We start from the raw sequence: 22,383 nt of genomic DNA on the forward strand, positions 1-22,383 counted from the left end.
TCATGGCCGAAGATGGATGTTTCTCAGCTGTGTGATCAAAGGAATGATGTGGTTAAACATCAAGCAAATCTTGCTCAACGAAGAATAAAAGAAGAAAATCGTCAAAAGGCAAAGGCAAGAGCGAGCAAACTGAAGGCAATCTCAAATCGCCGTATTCAAAATGTTGCAACTGATGCACCTATCGACTCAAGTGCTCCTCTGTAGCAGATTCCACCATCCCCTCTTCATGAGGATGATCCCATGCAACAAGCTAAGCCTGCGGTAGTTAGCATTTCTACCTCAATTGCCCAAGAATCTGATGTGGTGGATATCTTTTTGAACAAGAATGACGAGGAAATGTCTTGCCCGAGCAGCAAGCCCAAGAGAAAATTGATGAAGAGATTGAGGTTGAGAATGCGGTTCCATCACCACTGAAGGATATGCAAGTTGAGCCCTCCAGATCCAACAAGGAGTATGATAAGGTTGATGGGGAGAAAAATGCTTCCCGAGGAAATACCACCCCGATCACCTCATCTGGTGCCCCTACCCAGATGGAGGTTGATCCTGCTCCTGTTTCTACTGCTTCATAGTTAGAAGAGCAAGAAAAGAGATAGGAAGAGCCCATGGCTCACGAACAAGTTGTACCACCTGTTGTGCCCTAGGAGACCGAAAGAGAAGCAGTTGTGACCCAAGTGCCAAAGAGGTTTTGGTGCCTCTGTCTATTGAAAGTGCACCGAAAGAAAAGACCCTAGTGCCTGAAAGTCAAAAAAAGGTTGGAGTTTCAGCGAAAGAAAATGAAGGTCAGACCAGTGCTCCTATGGCATCTGCGCCAGAAAAGTTGAAAAGACCCCTTGCTCCACTCAAGCCAATCGATTAAGATATACCAGCATCTAATGATGTTTGACCCATGGAAATGAGCGATGAAGAAGTACTAAAAATCCCTAGGAATCATTTCCCCTGTTCCTTGCTGAAATTGGCCCAAATGGTCCTGCATTCAATGAGCAGCTTCATCTTTTAAAGCTAGCATTCTTTGGGACCAGCCCTTATGAAGGAGAGAGAACTTCACTGTCACCAAGGTTTTGGATTGAAGAACAAGCTGTGTATTATGCCAGGATTTTGTTCGGCAAGAATTGGATTTTCAATCACAGGATATTGAACTTTGCTGAGCTTGATGTCTGTGTGAAATCCGACATATCTCGTAGTACGGGTCCTAAGCTAGGCGTCTTGGAGCGATGGTAACATGGACACAGGGTTTTACCTAGGTTCGGGCTCTCTCGAAGAGATAATACCCTACATCCTGCTTTTGATCGTATTCATATGGGTGTGGTACAGAGTACATGTATCTACCACGAGATTGTCCTAATGAATATTAGATTATCTATTGACTAGCCTGGCCTCGATTTATAACACACCGGAGGCCTAGGGTTTTAGGAGAGTCCTTGGCTTCAGCGCCAAGTGTCGGTGTCAAAAATGGCAGATCTCGGGTAGGAGGGCCCAAGTTGTGCGTCTGAGGATCAATGTAACAATGGAGAAGGGACACAGTATTTACCCAGGTCCGGGCCCTCTTGATGGAGGTAAAACCCTACTCTTGCTTGATTATATTCGAGGGTATAGGGGTTACAAGAGTTTATCTACCTCGAGATCGATTCGGCTAACCCTAGATAGCTAGCTTAGCAATGTTGTGATCCTGCCTCTGATCTAACCCTCCGGTTTATATAGACACCGGAGGGGCTTAGGGTTGTACAAAGTTTGTTTTACAGAAAGGAATAAAATATCCGGACACCTATACTTGCCATCCACGCATGTGAGATTCCCCACCGGACACGAGAGATAATCTTCTGTCTTGTATCTTGATGGCCATCAGTCCGGCCCACATCAATAGACCGGACGCCTGAGGACCCCCTAGTCTAGGACTCCCACAGTAGCCCCTAAACCTGTCTTCAATGATGATATATTCGGCACTTAGATTGTCTTCGGTATGGCAAGGCGGGTTCTTTAAAGAATGCATATCGGCTTTCCTCTGTAAAATAATTGTATCCGGCTTTTCATAATGAGCACAACCCTTAGCCACGAAGGCAGGATATATAAAAAATATGAATAGTGTCTTTTACTGACAACTTTTTCGATGAAGTGTCAGGCTTGACCCTTCGGTGCTTTGAACCATTTTCACACCCCGCGTTTCGTGTTTCGAGGCCACGCCTCATTGGCACGTCATGTCAAAACAGAGATCATGCCCACTTAATACTGGATTGCATAACAATGGTATTTGGGTAATCCAACCGACCGTGGCGCATACCCACATAGGGAACAGGCGAGGTTTTAAGGCTAGGGGGTGGGCGCTTGGCATTCATAGCCTACATAAGCGAGGAGATCCGTCTTTCCCACCCCACGCCTTCCTCCTTCCTCAACCTTCTCTTCTCCGAGCTCCAACGCCCAAGCTTTGATCTTCACCACTGCCACCAACCTCTCCTGCCATGTCCGGGTCTGTTTTTCAAGGCAAGTGGATGGCCTCCTCTGTGAGGGACAAGGACATCAAGGGGCTCCAGGAGGCGGGGTACCTGAGCATGGATATTGCGTATAGGCTCCCTGCCAAGAAGCAGGTCATCCCCACTCCGGAGCCCGGTGAAAGGGTGCTGTTTATCCCCCACTTCCTCCACGGACTAGGGTTTCCACTTCACCCTTTTGTACGCGGCCTCATGTTATATTACAGGCTAGATTTCCATGATGTAGCCTCAAACTCCTTCCTCCACATCTTGGCATTCATCATCGTGTGCGAGGTGCTCCTCCGCATTCCCCCCACTTCGGCTTTTGGCTCAAAGTCTTCAACATGAAGCCAAAGGTGGTGGACGGGCAGCATGCGGACTGTGGAGGCGCAATGGTGAGCAAGCTCCCCAATGTCACCTGGCCCAAAGGGGCGTTTAGGGATGGGCGTTCGTGGAAACTATGAAGATATGGCAGGAGGAGTGGTTCTATATCACCGAACCTCGCGACGCCAATTGGGCGGCCACTCCTGAGTTTAGATCTGGACCCCCAATGCGGCTAGCGTCGTGGATCAACAAGGGTCCGGACTGGGGCTCGACCGATGAAGTATTGATGCTGCAAAAGCGCATCAAGAATATGATAGAAAAGAACACTAGCCTCACTGACGTGGTTCAGGTGATGCTATTCCGCCGGACCCTTCCCTACCAACGCTGGCCTCTCCATATGTGGGAGTTCAATCCGGAAGGTCCGTGGACCATACATCGATTCATCGGCACGATGCACGAAGATATTTGGAGGCTACTTTTCAAGGCCTAGAAGTCGTGGTCGGAGACGACCGACGACATCGGCCTCGACCGCGCTCACCCAGCTTCCCCGGTAAGTTTATTAATTTCCAAACATAACTCAGTTTAGAAATCACAGGGGTGTATTGAGATTTTCGTCCTTTAACCAGGGCTGGACGAAGAAGGTGGAGTGGATTAAGTGTCTGGCTCCGCTGCCTGAAAACCCGGCTGATCTTTTGCTGACGAGGATGCTGGCTCCGGCACCGTACCAGGCGCCGGAGAAGAAAGCCAAGAAGAAGGGCAAGGAGGCCAAGAGCTTCCCCTGCCGTAAAGGTCCCTCGGACGCTATGTCCGGGGATTCTAAAGCCCTCTCCTCCCACGAGGGAGATGAAGACGAAAAGGAGGAGGAAGAAGATAGCGACTCTTCCCCTAAGGGGAGGAGGAAGAAAAGAGCAGCCTCCGAAGACCCAGAGGCGGAGGCTTCCAAGAGGGGGAAGATATCCCTCTCAGACAACTCGGATTCGGATGCCGAAGTCATCCCCGAGCAGCGCCCCAGGTCGAAGCCCCTAACTGGTTTGTAAGTATCCAAGGATGCCTTACATATATCGTGTTTATGATTGTGGTTTTTATTATATTTATGTTGTATGCTTCAGCCCGGCCCATGATCTCCCCCAACTATCATCTCCGGGGAACTTGCTGGAGCCGGGGATGGTGGAAAGCGAGACACCTCCATGGGCCTCTCCGCCAACTGCTACGGACGACACCGAAGCCATGTACCGAAGAGCCTCTCCAGGCCATGGAGAGATGCGAGAGGTCGTTAGTACGGCGCTAGAGGGTTGGGGATCAACCCCCATGGAGGCTGATGACGGGGGCCATGACCAATCCGGCCCCCAGCCGAACACTGTTCCGGAGACCCATACGGCTCCAGAATCAAGCAAGTGACCTCCTTTGAAGGAGGAAGGAGCGTCAACTCCACCAGCGGCCTCCATCAATCCGGAGGTGCCGGGTACTTTGGCGGAAGCACTTTGTTGTGCTTCCATCATGGAGGAGCACCGTACCCTTATGGGTATGGTGGTTGAGAAGATTCAGTCTGCCAAGAGTGGGCTGAACGAAGCTTTTACCAGCCTATTAATAGGCTTCGAGGTATGCGATATAATTTGCTAACCAATTTTAATAAAGGAATATGCATGTGTATAGATAGTAGCCCCTGAGACTCTGTTCGGCTTTGGTGAAGCCAGACAGAGGATCACATAGTGTTCGGAAGAGGTGACACTCTATTGTACAACAGGCTTCCCTGCTGGCGGTGAGCGCCCAGTCTGCCGAAGTTTCCATACTTACTCGGAAGCTGCGATTGGGCGATGAAGAGGTTGTCCGCATTAATAAGCGGTTTGAGGAGACGCAAGGTATGCGTGCATTGAGTATATATATCTCCAATTGTATATGTGTTAGTCGTTTGAAACAGACTAAAAATGTTTTAACTGTGCTCGTAGTTGGTGCCGATGAGGTCGAGTCCCTCAAAAGTGCCCTCGCCGAAGCCAAGAAGGAGGCGGAGGCGAGCAAGGTGGCCACGGACAAGGCAGCCAAAAGCTTAGAGGAGGAGCAGACCACCCGCCAACAACATGAGGCACGGGTGGGTGAGGTTGAAAAAGAGCTCAAGGACGCCGTTGCTAGATGCGAGTCCTTGGAGCAGACGAGTTTGGAACAGGCCTACGAGCTCACCAAAGCCAGCGAGAGCCTGAAGGAAGCCCTGGCTGATGCCCAGGACGCTCGCCAGGAGATCCAAGAGGCGAGGCGGATTGCGGCTGGTAAGGCCTTTATTATGCAGAGTAGGTATGACAGTAGAAGATATATTTTACTAACCCGAGTTCAGAGTTCTCCAGGCGCCTTTGCCGACTTGCCAAGGAGCATTGCAGACACCGCTGCATTCTTCCGGGCTGAAGAGGGGAGCTCAACGGAGAAGTTGTTCTGGTCACAGTACCTTGCGACAGAGCTTCCAGTGCCCCTAAGTGACCAGATGAAGCAGTTGTACGAGTTGCATAGGGTGGCCGGCCTAGCCATGAAGGACATAATAGTTCGTCTGTGGTCGGCCGAAGCCGTACCCAGCAGCCACTTCAGGCTCGTGAAGAGGCTGGTGGAGGCGCTTCCTCGGATTGATGCCCTTAAGCGGTCATCCTGTATTGAGGGTGCACGGATGGCCTTTGCCCGTGTGAAGGTTCAGTGGGCGAAGATGAAAGCCACCGAGATCGCCACCGCAGGGCCAGCTGAGGGCAAGGAGCACCGACGGCTGGAGAGGTACTTTGATGAGGTCCTCGAGGGAGCCCGTATTATAGAAGGCCAGTGCTCCAAGGACATAATATTTGAGTAGTTGTGTCCGGTTGTAAGAGTCATGTAACGAACTCATGGTGTATGATATTTATGATTTAGTTTATCCTCCTATTTTGCTGTTTATATGTCTGAAAGTTTACCACTCGTCGGCTTCAGCCCCCATGTAGATATTACAGGGGTGTTCGGGATCGCATGACCGCACTTAATCCAACGTCTTGGTCCAATGTACGAGGCGTCTTGCAAAGTGAACTAGGCAATCAAACTATGCGGCTTTAGTACTTCCACTTAGCCATAAGAGTCCATTGGTGGCGCTAAGTACTAGCCCCTTATTGCATGATCGACAATCCAGAGTACGGCGCCTTTGCAACGCGGCTGGTCAAAAACCCAGCTCCTCATATGACACGGCATAAATCGTGAATGATCTGTAGTATAACACTAAGTCGCCAGATCGTTGACCCGCTCTCGCTTATCATGACAGTCAGTTTTTGGCTTTCTCTACTGAGGTACTTGACCGGACGAACCAGAAATACAATCGTAGTATTTCTCCCTTTACTACCTTAGCCGAACTTTGCGGAACGTAAGGTGGGAAACATAGGACCCGGGCAACCCAACTATAGACCAAAGACATGATTTGGAGAAGATGCATATAATGCAATACCCGAGACGCTGAAGAGTTCCCTATGGGTGTTCGGACTTAACAATTTAGCGGGGCCGAATACAGCCCCTAGTATGAAGACAGTGTCAAACCACGTAAGTCAGTCGAACATAAGGAATAGTACAGATGACAAGGAAAAAATCTAACACCCAACCAAGAAGGTGATAATCATCTGTGCCCCTTATATCTTTATTGATATGTCGATGACAGGCAATGTCGTTCAATATTAAGGTCATATTACATGACTAAGGAAAAGAAAAGAATTTACATAAGGGAAAGTCTAATAAAGGGCCTAAAAAATCATAGTTCGGTGAAGAAACTCCAATGATGCCTTGCCACACATCTGTGCCTTTTGTCCTTAGTAGTGAGTCCTTTGAGATGAGTGTTTGATGGTTGGGACGTGCTGGCCTTAAAAGGATCTCCCGCGACAACCATCTTGTAAGTAGGGCTCTTAATGAACCTATGCTAAAAGGAAAAGAATATATGCGGTCCAATTATGGTCAAGCAGTGTAATGGACCTATTCTGCAGTGTGCCTCCAGTGCCACCCAAGGTATTTTTAGTGCGTAATTATGTACGCGCGGTATGTAAGTCGCGACCTGATGGGGCGATCGGCGGAGGCCGAAGTACTAATCAAGGTCCGGATCCGTTGACTTATCGCGATTATGCACGGACCGGACTCGTTTGGATACGTCATTGGCTTTATTGGTCGGTGAACTGTTCGGCTTGATAAGGCCGCTATACACTTCGGGTGCAAGGGCCGCGGTGTGCTCTTCGGTACGGAGTGAGTGCTCCATATTACCATTGACTGTAATAACGCCATGAGGTCCAGGCATTTTGAGCTTCAAGTATGCATAGTGCAGGACTGCGTTAAAGCGGGCGAAAGCAGTTTGTCCGAGCAGTGCATGGTAGCCACTGCGGAAAGGGACGATGTTGAAGATTAACTCTTCGCTGCGAAAGTTATCTGGGGAGCCAAATACTACCTCCAGTGTGATTGAGCCCGTACAACGGGACTCCACTCCTGGTATCACACCTTTGAAGGTGGTGTTACTAGGCTTGATTCATGATGGGTCGGTTCCCATCTTATGGACAGTATCTTGATAGATCAAGTTGAGACTGCTTCCTCCGTCCATAAGGACTCTAGTGAGGTGGTATCCATCAATGATTGGATCAAGAACTAGGGCGGCCGAACCCCCATGGCAGATACTGGTTGGGTGGTCCTTGCAATCAAAAGTGATCGGACAGGCTGACCATGGGTTAAACTTGGGAGCGATAGGCTCTATGGCATAGACGTCCTGTAATGCGCGTTTGCGCTCCCTTTTAGGGATATGAGTGACATATATCATGTTCACTGTCTTCACCTCAGGGGGAAATTGCTTCTGACCACCGGTGTTCGGCTGACAGGGTTCATCGTCGTCTTAGCTTGGAGGCCCTTTCCCCTTGTGTTCGGTATTGAACTTACCGGCCTGTTTGAAAACCCAACAATTCCTTGGTGTCGTTCGCAGGCTTATCGGGTGTGCCGTGAATCTGACAGGGTCTCTCAAGTATTTTATCCAAGCTAGATGGCCCGTCTTTGTTGCCCTTGAAAGGTTTCTTCCGCTGACCGGACTTAGGACCGCTGAATCCGGCATTGACTGCCGTATCATCCGCGTCATTGTTGTTGTTATTACGACGTTTGTTTTTATTGCGGCAAGGTTTACCATTGTCGTCCCGCACCTCAAAGGTGCCGGGGTCACCCGAGCTGTTGCTTCTACAAGCCAACCAGTTGTCTTCGCCCGCACAAAAGCGGGTCATTAGTGTCGTTAAGGCTGTCGCAGTCTTCGGCTTTTCCTCCCAAGGTGTCGGGCAAGCCATTCGTCACGGACGCTGTGCTTAAAGGCCGCTAAGGCTTTGGCATCCGGACAGTCTATGATCTGGTTCTTTTTAGTTAAGAACCGATTCCAAAGCTTGCGGGCTGATTCGCCTGGCTGCTGGATTACATGACTCAAGTCGTCAGCATCCGGTGGTCGGACATAAGTGCCCTGGAAGTTAGCCCTAAAAGCATCTTCCAAGTCTTCCCAGGTTCCAATGGAGTTTTCTGGGAGGCTGTTTAGCCAATGTCGTGCTGGTCCTTTTAGCTTGAGAGGGAGATATTTAATGGTGTGGAGATCATCTCCTCAAGCGATATGAATGTGGAGAATAAAATCTTCAATCCAGACGGCCGGATCCATCGTTCCATCGTATGGTTCGATGTTTACGGGTTTAAACCCTTCCAGAAATTGGTGTTCCATAACCTCATCGGTGAAGCATAGGGGGTGTGCGGCCCCTCTGTATCACGCAATGCCGCGGCGAAGATCGGCTGACATCTGAGTTTGGTACTGATCCTAAACATAGTAACAGTCATCAGGCCAGGCTTCATGGCCATTATCTCGCGCCGGGGCATGACCACTTGATCCATAGATTGATCTGGTCTGACCAACTTTATTGGCTAGGTCACATTGCAAGTCATACGTGTATCCCGCGGCTGTCGTCTCCCTGCCTCTTCGGCGAGGGGGTGTGGGTTGGTGTTCGGCTTGATATGTCGTTTTGTCCCATCCACGTGGTGGTCGGTCTGGTTGATCTGCCTGATTGTATTTCGACGGTATTGGTTCAAGGACTTCATCGTCGAATTGAGGCATCAGCTTGCGCCTAGGGTAACTTTTGACAGGTTGCTCTTAGCCGTATTCCTCAGTGGCCAGGACCTTAATTCACCTTTCATTCAGCGTGTCTTGCTCTTCTTTGAGCTGCTGCTGCTTCCTCTTTAGGCTCCGGGCTGTAGCAATGAGATGTCACTTAAAGCATTCTTGGTCGAGGGGTTCTTCAAGGGACAATGAAGTCTTCGTCACCGAGGCTAACCTCCTCTTCGGATTCTAGCATGTAGTTTCTGTCCTCCGCAACTTCGTTGTCGGCGTGTCCGGGGCTATATTCACCCTCTTTCCTTTCATCCTGTTCGGACGTTGGCTCGATGGGGTATTCAGGATCTTTGGCATCGTCCGGAGTCTCATTATCTCCGGTGCCGGTATTGCTATCCTTTGCCCGACGCGATCGTGAGCGGCACCGTTGACATGGGCGCTTCGGCGGTTTATCGACAGGTTTGTCCTCATCTAGGCTTGGGTTATCCTCGTCGTTCTTCGGAGTGTCCACCATGTACACATCGTAGGTTGAGGTGACTGTCCAACATCCCGTAACGGGCGTGACTTGGCTTGGCTCATCATCGGCATCATCATCCATACTGTCGATGTCTTCGGACGCATAGTCCAACATGTCGGTTAAGTCCTCGATAGTGGCTATTAAGTGGGTGGTGGGTGGGGCGCCAAATTCCCCTCTCTCAGCCCCCCGTCCGAGCTGGATACAGTTTGGAGGTAAAGCCTCCATGATGGCGAGAGACTGCATCAACCCCAATGCTTCATCTAGGAGCGAAAGCGGGACCAGGAACTGCGGGTCTGCCGTGCTGAATTCGGCACGGGGCACCTGATCGGACCCGCTAAGTGCAGACCTTGGAGGTTCGGGATGGTTGCCCAAAGCCAAGTCTAAGATTGCATCTGGGTCTTCGGTAGGAAGCTCCGCGAGGGGAAGAAGTCCGGCGGGGCTTATGTTCCCGTCTTCGGATAATGAGACCTGCCCCGGATCTAAGATCGAGGTGGGTATTGGTGTTGACCCCTGGATGAGATCTGCCAGTGGATCCGAAGAGTCTTCTTGGCGGGGACATAGAGTGGCGGCCGAGGCCGCAAACCCATCAAAGACTAGATCTCCTCGGATGTCAGCAACATAATTTAGGTTTCCAAACCTGATCTGGTGGCCGGGGGCGTAGCTATCGACATGTTCGAGGCGGCCGATCGAGTTGGCCGAAGCACAAAGCCACCAAACACAAAAAAATTGTCCAGGAAGAAAGGTCTCCCTGAGTGCAGCATCATTGTTGACGAAGAGGTGAGCCATCGATCCTTCTATCGACGATACGGCAGAGCTCTCAATGAAAGCACCAATGTCGGTGTCAAAACTGTCAGATCTCAGGTAGGGGGGCCCAAGCTATGCGTCCGAGGATTAATTGTAACAATGGAGAAGGGACACAGTATTTACCCAGGTTCGGGTCCTCTCGATGGAGGTAAAACCCTACTCCTGCTTGATTATATTCGAGGGTATAGGGGTTACAAGAGTTGATCTACCTCGAGATAGATTCGGCTAACCCTAGATAGCTAGCCTAGCAATGTTGTGGTCCTACCTCCGATCTAACCCTCCGGTTTATATAGACACCAGAGGGGCTCAGGGTTATACAAAGTCGGTTTTACAGAAAGGAAATAAAATATCCGGACACCTATACTCTCCATCCACGCATGTGAGAGTCCTCACTAGACACGAGAGATAATTTTCTGTCTTGTATCTTGACGGCCCATCAGTCCGGCCCACATCAATAGACTGGACGCCTGAGGACTCCCTAGTCCAGGACTCCGACACCAAGTCTTGGGGAGTCTTCCTTGTATGCGGCATGGGCTGCCTAAAGTGGCCCATTAGTGAACCACCATGGGGGTCCTCGGCCCGACCCATTGGTCGGGAGACGACGTGATGAGTACCCGCTAGTCTAGGACACCGTTAGTAGCCCCCTGAACCGGTCTTCAAGTTGGGGACACTCCTCGATTCTTTCGAACTGTTCTTCATCTTTGGTCATCGGTCTTGAAAACTAGTTCAACAAATCTTCTCATCTTCGATCTTGAGGATCGCCTAAGTGAATCTGAAGGTTTTATATGTCTGGTATCCGAGGAGACCCTTTAAGTTTTCGGCCTTTATCAATGCCTTGTTATTTTTATCCCACACCTTGGGTTTGAAGTTGTTCCCATGCGGCAGTGTCCTCTTGCGTCTGAGCTCCAATGCCGGACTGCATCTGAGGTATCCTCTTGCAGCCGAACTCCAACGTCGGACTGCATCTGAGCTCCAACGCCGGATTGTATCCGAGGTGTCATACATCACCTTGGTTCAAAAATTTTGAAGGAGTTCTGCCGAGCTTAATGCCAGAAATGCCCTCTATGGAGCCAGTCATTTGTATCCGAGCTTTATGTCGGACAGCATCCGAGGTGGTGTACCACCTTGGCCTTGGGCTGATTGTTTGCGGATTGTATTTTATTTGTTGATGAGATATATAGCTAGTAGCCCTCAAGGTGCGTGTTGGCCTATAATCCGAGATGCACATTAGAGGAGATAATGATCGGTGGACGGGCCCTTGAGAGAGGGTTTTGAGTCGTAATATACTAGCTTGATGGCGGATAAGTCCCAGTTGGTACCTATTGTTGTCTGAAGACACTTTTGCCCATAGTTCGGTCAAGCCGAACACCGAGCACTTTGAATTTTCTGCATTGAATAGGCAATGCAGTAGCCCCCGAGACACTGTTCGGGTGGCAACACCAGATCAGGGGATCAATGTGCCCCTTTAATATTACTAACTGATAAGCCCGAAGCCCAGTAGCCCCCGAGCCTTAATGCGGACACGGGTGGCCAAATTAAGGATCGATATCCATAGTAAATCACAAATTATGTGTAATGATTTTGTGTATCCAAGTACTCTACATCATTAATTAATGCTCGGATCCGCATTGTACAAAACTTTGTTGACCGACCATCGGCTTCAACCTCCTGGGCCAGTAGCCAAGGAGTGTTTGTCCTACTTTATAAAGCCTTTATAAGGGCAAAGATTCATGGCAAACAAGGCAATCCGGCCATATGGTTTTATAAACAAAGGTACACAGAGAGATATGTTATATTACTATTAACATAAGAAACATCTTCCAAAGAAAATAATCCCGCTGTCGGTTCCTTTCTTTGGGTTGTCATGTTGACCATGATCATGAAACCTCACCTCCGGTCAATGTGGGAGAAAAATATTGAGGATTTAGTTCAGGGAAAGTTCCCGAACTCTATGGTGTAATGAACCAAAATTTTCACTTCCATCGTTGCCGACCAATTATATCCTTTAAGATGGCTAGGTTTCGGCTTCACCCAGTATGAGGTACTAACTCGGATGACCCAGTAGTAACAATCACAGAGGTGCTCCCTTTACCACCTAGCCGAACAATCGGGAACGTAGGGGTAAGCACAGGAGCCAGGCAACCCAGCTTGGCCAGAATCTTAAGTCAAATTGATGTGCCTAGAATCGACCATTTGTCGAGCGCTTTATGCATGATTGCTATGACCATGGGGTAGATGCTTATTCTATTGTCACACATATTTGCATCACTACCTCACATTTACATGCTTGTTTCCATGATGACCTTGATTGTGCTCAATTCATATGCTTACATGCCATGTCACAATCCTTTGTCACACCTTATGCTATGCATGATGACGACACTTGTTCGGTGAATCACCATTTGAATGCTTGGTTTTGCACTAACACTAACCACATTTCTTTTTCCAAGAGTTTGTTGTCCTTACTCCTTTTGAAGGAACCACACGACGGTGCAACGTTGGAGAGTGACCACTATGAGCTTCAAAATGATGACTACTTGGTGAACGTCCACTTCTACAAGAGGGCGCCATGTCTTTCCCATGGTGATTTGTTTTTTGATCCGAGGTCAGATCTTTCCCAAGGGGGAGGGGATGATGCGGAGCATCCTATAGACATCACAATGTCAAGAGTCCATTTGGCGAGTGACATGTGCGACATCTACTTCACATACACAAAGGTGAATCATCTCCTTTACACGTGTTCACTTCACCCCATCTACTTCACATATCCCTCCTTCTCCTCCTTTTTAGGGGAAGCTAAGCATAGATCTAGACATTAGAGCTTAGCTCATGTATCTCCCCTTGTGGGATTCCTCTTGAGAGAGAGAAGCTCCATTGGAGCTCAAGGCCTCCATTGGAGAAGATCCTTAGGGATTCAAGACCCCCTTAGGGATCTATCTATATCATCAAGACCTCATCTCCTTTGGATTTGAGATGAACTTTACCGTGTATCTTGTTTCACTTTGATTGTTCTTGTACCTTGTGAATCTCATGTGTTTGTGAGTCTGGTGGATGTGTGATTGGACTTGTTCTTGAGTGTTCCTCTTGTGAGTTCCCTTTGTGTTCTTCGTGTTTTCGTGTTTTTCGGAGAATCCCCCTCCAATTCGTGAAAGGTATCCACTTAGGGTCTTCGCCCTACAACAGGACGTATACATGATTTAGACAGGACTGCATCACATGCTACGTCAGGGGATCTACTACAACATGTGCCGCTCCTTACTAGGCCATGGTTCATCATTGTAGAGAGACCGATCGGCCAATATGTACATACACCTTTTGCGATAGACAGATAACGCTACGTATGCTTTGACCTGGCGAGTCCCAACTGTCAGGGGCCTCATTTTTTGTGCTTAATAAGGAGGCACTTCCTTGCATGCGACCATGTATCTAGTGGGTCCCAGCTATCAAGAAAAGGAAGCAATTTTCCCTCGTAATAAGGAGACACTTCTTTGCATGCGAAGATATAGATGGTGGGTCAGGGTGATGTAGGGTAGAACTCTAGAGGCCGATCTTTCAAGTTTGGAGGGAATCCTACCAAGAACACGAAGAACACGAGAGGGGAAATGAGGGGAACACGAGGAAAACACAAGAGAAAACACTCAACCAACAAGAAGATAGTCACACATGTGCTAGATCCTTGAATCACAAAAGGGTACAAGATCCAAATCCAACAAGGGACGATACAAAGGGTAACCGGTTCTTCTCCATGAGAAGGTCTTAAGGATGGTCTTCTCCGGATGGAGGTCTTGAATTCAAGAGGATCTTCTCCGAAAGAGGTGTCGGTCCCTCGCGATGGAGTAGATCCGGATGGATGAGCAAGGCTCTATATCAAAGTATGAGCTATCACAATGCTAACCCTAATACGAAGCTAGGAGACAAGTATATATAGTCCAAGGGGTAAGTAGGAGGTACATGGGGTGAAATCCCTCTCACTGCGCGCAGGCAGGCTGGTAGTACCGGTCTTGTGGGCGGTTGTACCGCTAGGAGCTCAAGTGCTGCTTCCTGGAGGTGTTCTCGGAGGGGATTAGCGGTAGTACCGGTGGTTGGGGCGGTAGTTGAAAGTGCAATCTTGCTCTTAAAGAGTATTTTTGATATTGATGACAAACCTACATATAGGGGACTAACCTTGTTTGCTAAGTATATACACAGGCCGTCTGTCCTCTGGTTTTCTTTAGTGAGCATCATGATCACATCATATGAGATTTTACTCAAGCTAATTATCAATGAGGAAAGGAGCAAACAAAGATGAAGTATTGTGCTCTTTTCATATTTCTTGAGTAATAGGAACCCCGCACTATTAAGAGGGGATCCGAAGTGTAGGGTCAAGACTTGTTCACATTTTGTCTCATAAAACAACTCTACCACAATAGACTAAAATCCCTAGCAATATCTCTTAGCCAAAACCTACCACCTCTCCTAGCCGGATCATCCGGATGGATACCCAGATCATCCGGGCTTCACCCGAATCAGCCGGACCCTGCACCGGATCGTCCGGATAAATGGTGCTCTCCATCACAAAACAGTATGGCTGAAGCCGGATCATCTGGACGTTCCTCCGGATCATCCGGGCTGTTCCCCGGATCGTCTGGATCCTCTTCCGGATCGTCCGGATAACCGTGCCCGTTTTTCACAGAAGCCATATGTTGTAGCCGGATCGTCCGGCCAGCCATCCGGATCATCCGGGGCTTGTCCGGATCATCCGGGCTTGCCTCCGGACTGTCCGGGCTGCTCGCAGCTAGGCTGAAACCACCTGCATCCGGGCCTTCTGCCAGATCATCCGGACAAATGTCTGGATCATCCGGATGGTGTCCCAGATCATCCGGGGTGGTCAACTTGTGTCCAAACGGCTCTATTCTGGACACTGGTATAAATAGCACCTTACCCCTTCGGGATAAGGTTGAACACTCCACACAAACACGCCTCAAGAACACCAGTGCTTTCCCTCTCTTGCTCACACACTAAATCCCAGATCCCGGTTTGATTCTTGAGAGTTTCGAAGAGTTGTTCCAATCAAAAGAAAGATCTTCTTCCTCCCCTTCTTGTGACCAAAGCAAATCGAAGTTTGAGCAAGTCTTGAGTCTTTCCCCTCGGATCTTGTTACTCTTGGAGGTTGGAGACTCCTAGGCGGTAGGAGTCATTCGGTGAGGAATCAACGATTGTGATTACCCCCGGAAAGTTTGTGAGGGTTTGGAGACCACCCCAAGGTCTACCACTAGTGGTTGAGAAACGCCTTCGTGGTGTTGTCTCAAAGGGAGAATAGGGTGAGCCTTCGTGGCGTAGGTGTGCCTTCGTGGTAACATCCGCCCCTCTAACGGTGACTAGCTTCCCTCCAAGGAAGTGAACATCGGCATACATCCTCGTCTCCCGGAGTTGCGGTTATTCCTAACCCTAACTCTATACTTGTGGTTACTTGTTGTGATTGTTCTTACTTACATCTTATTGTGCTTGCTCTCTTATATGCTTGTGTCACTTGCCTAGTACTTTGTACTTACTAGCAATTGTTAGGCTCACCTTCATATTCCGCTCTATTGCCTAAAATTGCTTAGTAATAATTAAAATTTGTAATTGTACCTATTCACCCCCCCCCCTCTAGGTCCATCTTGATCCTTTCAGTAGTACCGATCTTTTGGCAGTTACCGGTATAATCCGGGGCGATACCGGCCTTGTACCGTTTTGATTACAGAAGGTTGACCGGTAGTTGAGCGGTAGTACCGGTGGACCGGTAGTACCTCTATCTCTGCGCTGGGAAAATCCCTCTCCATGCCCTTGATGTTCATCTTGCATTGTAACTTCTCCTTGGTTGCTTTCTTGGTACCTAAGCACACAAAGCATCTCCATTTGAGGTAGTAGCCATGTCTCAAGTGGGTCAAAGGGAAGTTCAACAAGGAGAGAGTTAACCTCGGATTGAATAGCACATGCTCGAGCTCTTGTCATGGGTCCACTTGGAGCTTGAGTAGTCGAAGTAGTATCCATGGGGATGACCGTAGGATGCTCCGCATCATCTCCCCTCCCTTGGGAAAGATCCGACCTCGGATCGAAATCCTCATCACCATGGTACGGGGAGAGATTGTTGACGTTGAAGATGTCGCTCACGGAGAACTTGTCGCGTGGGATGTCGATCTTGTAGGCGTTATTGTTGTAGCGTTCAAGCACCTTGAAGGGTCCATCGGATCGTGGTAGAAGTTTGTACTTGTGTTTGTTGGGGAAGCGTTCCTTTCGAAGGTGTAGCCACACAGGATCTACAATGTTGAATATCATGGGGTGCTTGTTGATTTTGAGCTTGGTCGCGAGTCATTGTACTTGGCGCTCGATGGTGTGCCTTGTATCTTCATGCATCTTCTAGAGGTAGTTCACTCGGGCACTCGCGTCCATGTTGGTGCGCTCTTGTAGTGGTAGAGGCAGAATGTCCAATAGGGACAACGGGTTGAAGCCGTAGACGAACTCGAAGGGGGACTTGCCGGTAGTTGAATGTCTTGCTCGGTTGTAGGCGTAGTCGGCGACGGGTAGACACTCCTCCCACTCCTTGATGTTCCTCTTGATCAACACGCGTAGTAGAGTGGAGAGCGTACGGTTCGTCACCTCCGTTTGGCCGTCAGTTTGGGGATGGTATGCCGAAGCGAACAAGAGCTTGATTCCGAGCTTGGCGCATAGTGTCTTCCAAAAGTAACTCAAGAACTTGACATCACAGTCCGAGACAATCGTCTTTGGGATGCCATGGAGACGCAAGATTTCCCTACAAAAGATATTTGCAATATGTGAAGCATCGTCTATCTTGTTGCATGGGCTAAAATGAGCCATTTTAGAGAATCGGCCCACAACAACAAACACGGAAGCCTTTCCATTTTGAGTTCTAGGCAAACCAAGTACGAAGTCCATGCTAATGTCTTCCCAAGGTTGATAAGGAATAGTAAGGGGCATGTAAAGATCATGGGATTGAGCTTTAGACTTAGCTTTGCGACATGTAGAGCATCGGTTGGTGAAGCATGAGACGTCACAGAATATCTTGGGCCAAAAGTAGTTCTTGGAGAGCGTGGCGAATGTCTTCTCGCGTCCAAAGTGTCCCATGAGTCCGCCTCCATGAGCCTCTTGCAAAAGGAGCAAACGAAGAGAAGACTCGGGAATGCAAAGTTTGTTAGCTCTCATAAGATAATCATCCTTGATGTAATATCGTTCCCAAGATGTGTGCGTCAAACACTTAGCATAAGGAATAGCAAAGGTAGGATCATTCGCATACAAGTCTTTTATGTGCTCAAAGCCAATAACATTCAACTCAAGTTTAGTGACAAGCGTGCATATGCGGGGAAGGGCATCCGCCACTACGTTTTCCTTACCCTTGATGTACTTGATGACATAAGGAAAAGACTCTATAAATTCACTCCATTTGGCATGACGCTTGTTCGATTTAGTTTGGCCTTTTAAGTACTTAAGCATTTCATGGTCGGTATGTATGACAAACTCATGTGGTCTAAGATAATGTTCCCAAACATGTAGCACACATACTAAAGAATACAATTCTTTGTAATAGATGGGATAGTTAAGTTGAGCACCGGAGAGTTTTTCACTAAAATATGCAATAGCTAGTTTGTCTTGCATCAAAACTCCACCAATTCCATTACCACTTGCATCGCAATGAACCTCAAAAGTTTTGTCAAAGTTGGGTAGAGCGAGAAACGGGGCATGAGTAAGCAAAGATTTGAGCTCATCAGAAGCGGTAGATTGCAAAGGTCCCCAAACAAAAGGAGCATTTTTCTTACTCAAGGCGTGCAAAGGTGCGGCGATAGTGCTAAAATGTTTCACAAAGCAACGATAGAAACCCGCAAGGCCAAGAAAGCTACGCACTTGTTGCAAATTGGTGGGTTGGGGCCAAGTTTTAATTGCTTCAATTTTAGATTCATCAACATGGACACCCTTTGAGGAAACAACGAAACCTAAAAAACAAGTTTGTCAATACCAAACGTACACTTTTCATGTTGGCATAGAGACGTTCCTTGTGAAGAGTTTGCAAAACAGCCCTAACATGATTTAGATGGTCTTTCATGGATTTGCTAAAAACAAGTATGTCATCGAAGTAGACCACAACAAACACTCCAATGTAAGGACGAAGCACAAAATGCATAAGACGCATGAAAGTACTGGGAGCTTCCGATAAACCCACAGGCATAACCAACCACTCGTACAAGCCAAATTTTGTTTTGAAAGCGGTTATCCATTCATCACCTTCTTGTATGCGGATTTGATAATATCCACTTTTAAGATCAATTTTTGAGAAAATGGTGGCACCGCTTAGTTCATCGAGCATATCATCTAGGCGAGGAATGGGATGCCTATAACGAACAATGATAGCATTGATGGGTCTACAATCTGAGCACATGCGAAAACTACCATCTTGCTGGGGCACAAGTATAACCGGAACGGCACAAGGGCTTAAGCTTTCAGGTACATGTCCGTTGTCGGTGAGTTATTGTACTTGTCGTTGGATCTCCTTAGTTTCCTCGGGGTTGACGCGGTAGGGAGCCTTGTTAGGAAGAGGTGCTCCGGGGATGAGGTCGATTCGGTGCTTAATGCCTCATAGTGGTGGTAGACCCGGAGGTAGCTCATTGGGGAAAACATCTTGTAATTCCTGCAAAAGAGAAGACAACACTAAAGGTAGATCGTGAGAGGTGTTAGTTTTTGGTGCCTCGTCCTTGCACACAAGGACATGGTGCATAACACTTGATGGGTTCTCACACACTTCTCTCATCTCACTTTTGGTGCAAATAGGACGAAGCTTTTCTTGTCGCTCATCGTGGAGGCACTCGGGTTTGGCTTGTGGCTCTCACTCTCTTTTGGGTGGATCACTCTCTCACTCTTTTCTCCACGATGGGTGGCTTGCTTGTCGGATCACTTGACTAGGAGACATAGGTCATAGCACATATTCCTTCCCTTTCATCTTGAAGCTATAGTGATTGGTACGCCCATTGTGGATGACGTCGCGGTCAAATTGCCATGGTCGACCAAGAAGGAGGTGGCAAACGGACATCGAGACGACATCACACTCCAAAGTGTATTCATATGCTCCAATTTTGAAGGAGACTTGGACCGTATGCTCAACTCATATCGTGCCGGAATCGCTTAGCCATTGGACCTTGTAGGGGTGCGGGTGCTTCATCTTGACCAATTGTAGCTTGGAGCATAGTTCTTCACTTGCCAAGTTGTGGCAACTACCTCCATCGATGATGACCTTGACGGACCTTCCATTGATGCCGGCCTTGGTGTGGAAGATGTGGCATCTTTGGTCTTCATCTTGTTAATGTTGAAGAGTCAAGACTTTGGAGACAAAGAGAGCAGGGCTCGAATCCTCATCACAAAAGACATGATCATCTTCATCTTTGTTCACACGCCGGTGCATGGCCACTTGCTCAATGGCTTTCATTTCCTCTTCACTCATGTAGTCATAGGTTCCATCGTCATTGAGGATCATGGTGCGCTTGTTGGTGCACTCATAGGATTTGTGGCCTCGTCCGCCGCAAGTGAAACACTTGAAGGAGCTTGTCTTAACGGTCTCATCGGTCAGAGTAGATGATGAAGTGTGCGGCTTGAAGTTGCTTGTAGTAGGAGGACAACTTGAGGTTGTCGAAGCTTTCTTGTAACTCGACTTGTCGTTGTTGCTTCTAGATGGCTTGGTTGAGGTAGAAGGTGTTGGAGTCGTTGAAACTTGGTTGTTGGAGAAGTCGTAGCTCTTGGACGAATACTTGGCGTACTTGAAGTCATCTTGCACTTGAAGTTCCGCTTTGGTAGCTTGATGCACGAGCTCAATGAGGTTGGAGTAGGGTTGGAAGTCGGCAATCTTCTTGATGGGATGATTGAGGCCATTCAAGAAACGGGCCATAGTTTGCTCATCATCTTCCGTGACATTGGCTCTTATCATGGATATCTCCATTTCCTTGTAGTATTCTTAAACACTCTTTGTTCCTTGCTTGAGGAGTTGGAGCTTCTTGAAGAGATCGCGGTTGTAGTAGGTGGGCACAAAGCGTGCTCACATGACATCTTTCATTTGAGCCCAAGTGGTGATTGGTGGTTCACCTCTTGCTTCTTGGCGCTTAAGGACTTGTTCCCACCATATGAACACATAGTCTTGGAACTCAAGGGATGCCATAGCGATCTTCTTCTCTTCCTCATAGTTGTGCAAACAAAAGATTTTGTCGACCTTCAATGCCCATGATAGGTACTCTTCGGGATCATTGCTTCCACTGAACTTGGGCATGGTGAACTTTAGCTTGTCGTATCGTTGTTCTTCATTGTGTTGGGGTCGAGGGTGATGATGACGCCCTTGATGTGGAGGATAATCAACTCATGTTGCTCTTGGCATGGAGGATCACCATAGTGATCTTGTTCTTGTTGAACTTGAGGTTGTTGAGGAGCCTGTCGAGCTTGTGGAGGAGCTTGAGGAACTTGACGTTGCACTCTTGGTTGGTAATTCCGCTCTTGAATTTCTTCGCGAAGTGCTTCCTCCTGATTGTGCCTATCTCGATTGCGTTTGGCAATGGCTCGACTTGATTCTTGAAGGGCACATTGCACCTCAAGAGCTTGTTCTTCACGTTGTTGTTGTTGAAGACGTTGAACTTTGGCGTCTTGTTTGTCTTGATGTTGTCGCGCTCGCTCTTCCTCTTGGTGATGTTGACGGTGTCATTCGTGAGCTTGTGCAAGAGGAACTTGGTGTTGACGAAGACGATGTCCTTGTTCGTAGACTTGCTCTTGTGGATGATTGTCGTGTAGAGGATTGTGAGATGCATGATGGTCTTGACGCGTGGCTCGACGTAGAGTGTTCAATGCCGGTGTACTTGAGCCAGAGAAGGTGTCGTCGGTGTGTCGACTCGAGCGGCTCCGTCTTGAGTAGGAAGAAGTGGAAGAATGGCGGTTCACTAACAAAGCGCGGATCTCGTCCATTCTTGCGTCATTTTCTTATTTGTGAGCGTCGAGCTTGTTGCCGAAGTAGTCTCTTGTTCATTGCTCGGAGAGGCGCAAGTCGGTGGCGAGATTGTCGACGCGGTCGCTCATTGCTTGTTGTTCTTGGTGCAAAGCTCTTTGTGCACCGAATAGGTGGCTCTTGGTGACATAGGATGACATGTCGTCGTCTTGCTCGATGAAGAGTGGGTTGGTAGAAGAACTTGGCCTATCCATCATTCCAAGCAAAATATGTGAGTGGGAGAAAGAGAAGAACTTATACCAAATGTACCTTGACCGATGTTGAAGATGGATCAATGATCACTCAAATGTGGACAAGGAAATAGCACAATTGGTACCAATTCTTGTCGGTTCTCACACTTACACAAGTAAAAGCTTATGGTGGAGCTCGGTTAGGATGGTGGCACAAAATTTGATGCAATTGTTAGTGAGGCTCAATAATGTTGGAAAAGATTCACAAATTTGCAAATGCAACAAGTAGACCAATAGCAAGATAAGGTACACGGAAACACACACACAAATAGATAAGTGGGGTCGTGCAACCAAGGAATGAGCCAAAATATGGAGACCACGAAATTGCTCTTGTTGCACAACAAAAGAGAGACGCTAGCACGATTGCACAATAGGCGGATACGGAACTTGTGCAAAACCTACTAAGCAAAAAGGCACCGACTCCTATCCCAAGTATGCTATATGTATGGTATTCCGATGGTATGATCCAAGATGATCGGATATGACAATCTTAATGTAGTATGATGCTATGGTTCTTGCTTATAAGCTCTTTGCTTATCTTTCCTTCTTGCTTAAAAGCTTGTTTGGATCTTTATCTTTTGAGCTCTTTTCTCATGCAAAACTTCACGAACCAAGATAGCAATTGTGTATGCGATGACAACTTTGTGACACAAAAGATGATACCAAGATATGCACCACTATGATATGGTATGTATGCTATGGAGTATGATCACTAATGTGCACAAGTAACATTGCCGACAATACTCAAAGGCTAGTCTCGATGGGTAAGCAACGCAAAAGTAAGGCTATGGTGGTTACCAATGCAATGGCAATGAGTAGGCAAAGATGTCGTCGAGGTTACCGCCGTGGTAGTCCTTTGATGGTCGATGTCTATGACGATGAGTACTTGGCGAGATGAGTGGTGGTGATGTTGATGTCGTATCGTACCTATATAGCCGAAACACAATAGGACATGG

The sequence above is a fragment of the Triticum aestivum genome, chromosome 3B (genome assembly GCF_018294505.1).
Source record: "Triticum aestivum cultivar Chinese Spring chromosome 3B, IWGSC CS RefSeq v2.1, whole genome shotgun sequence".
NCBI classification, from domain to species: Eukaryota; Viridiplantae; Streptophyta; class Magnoliopsida; order Poales; family Poaceae; genus Triticum; species Triticum aestivum.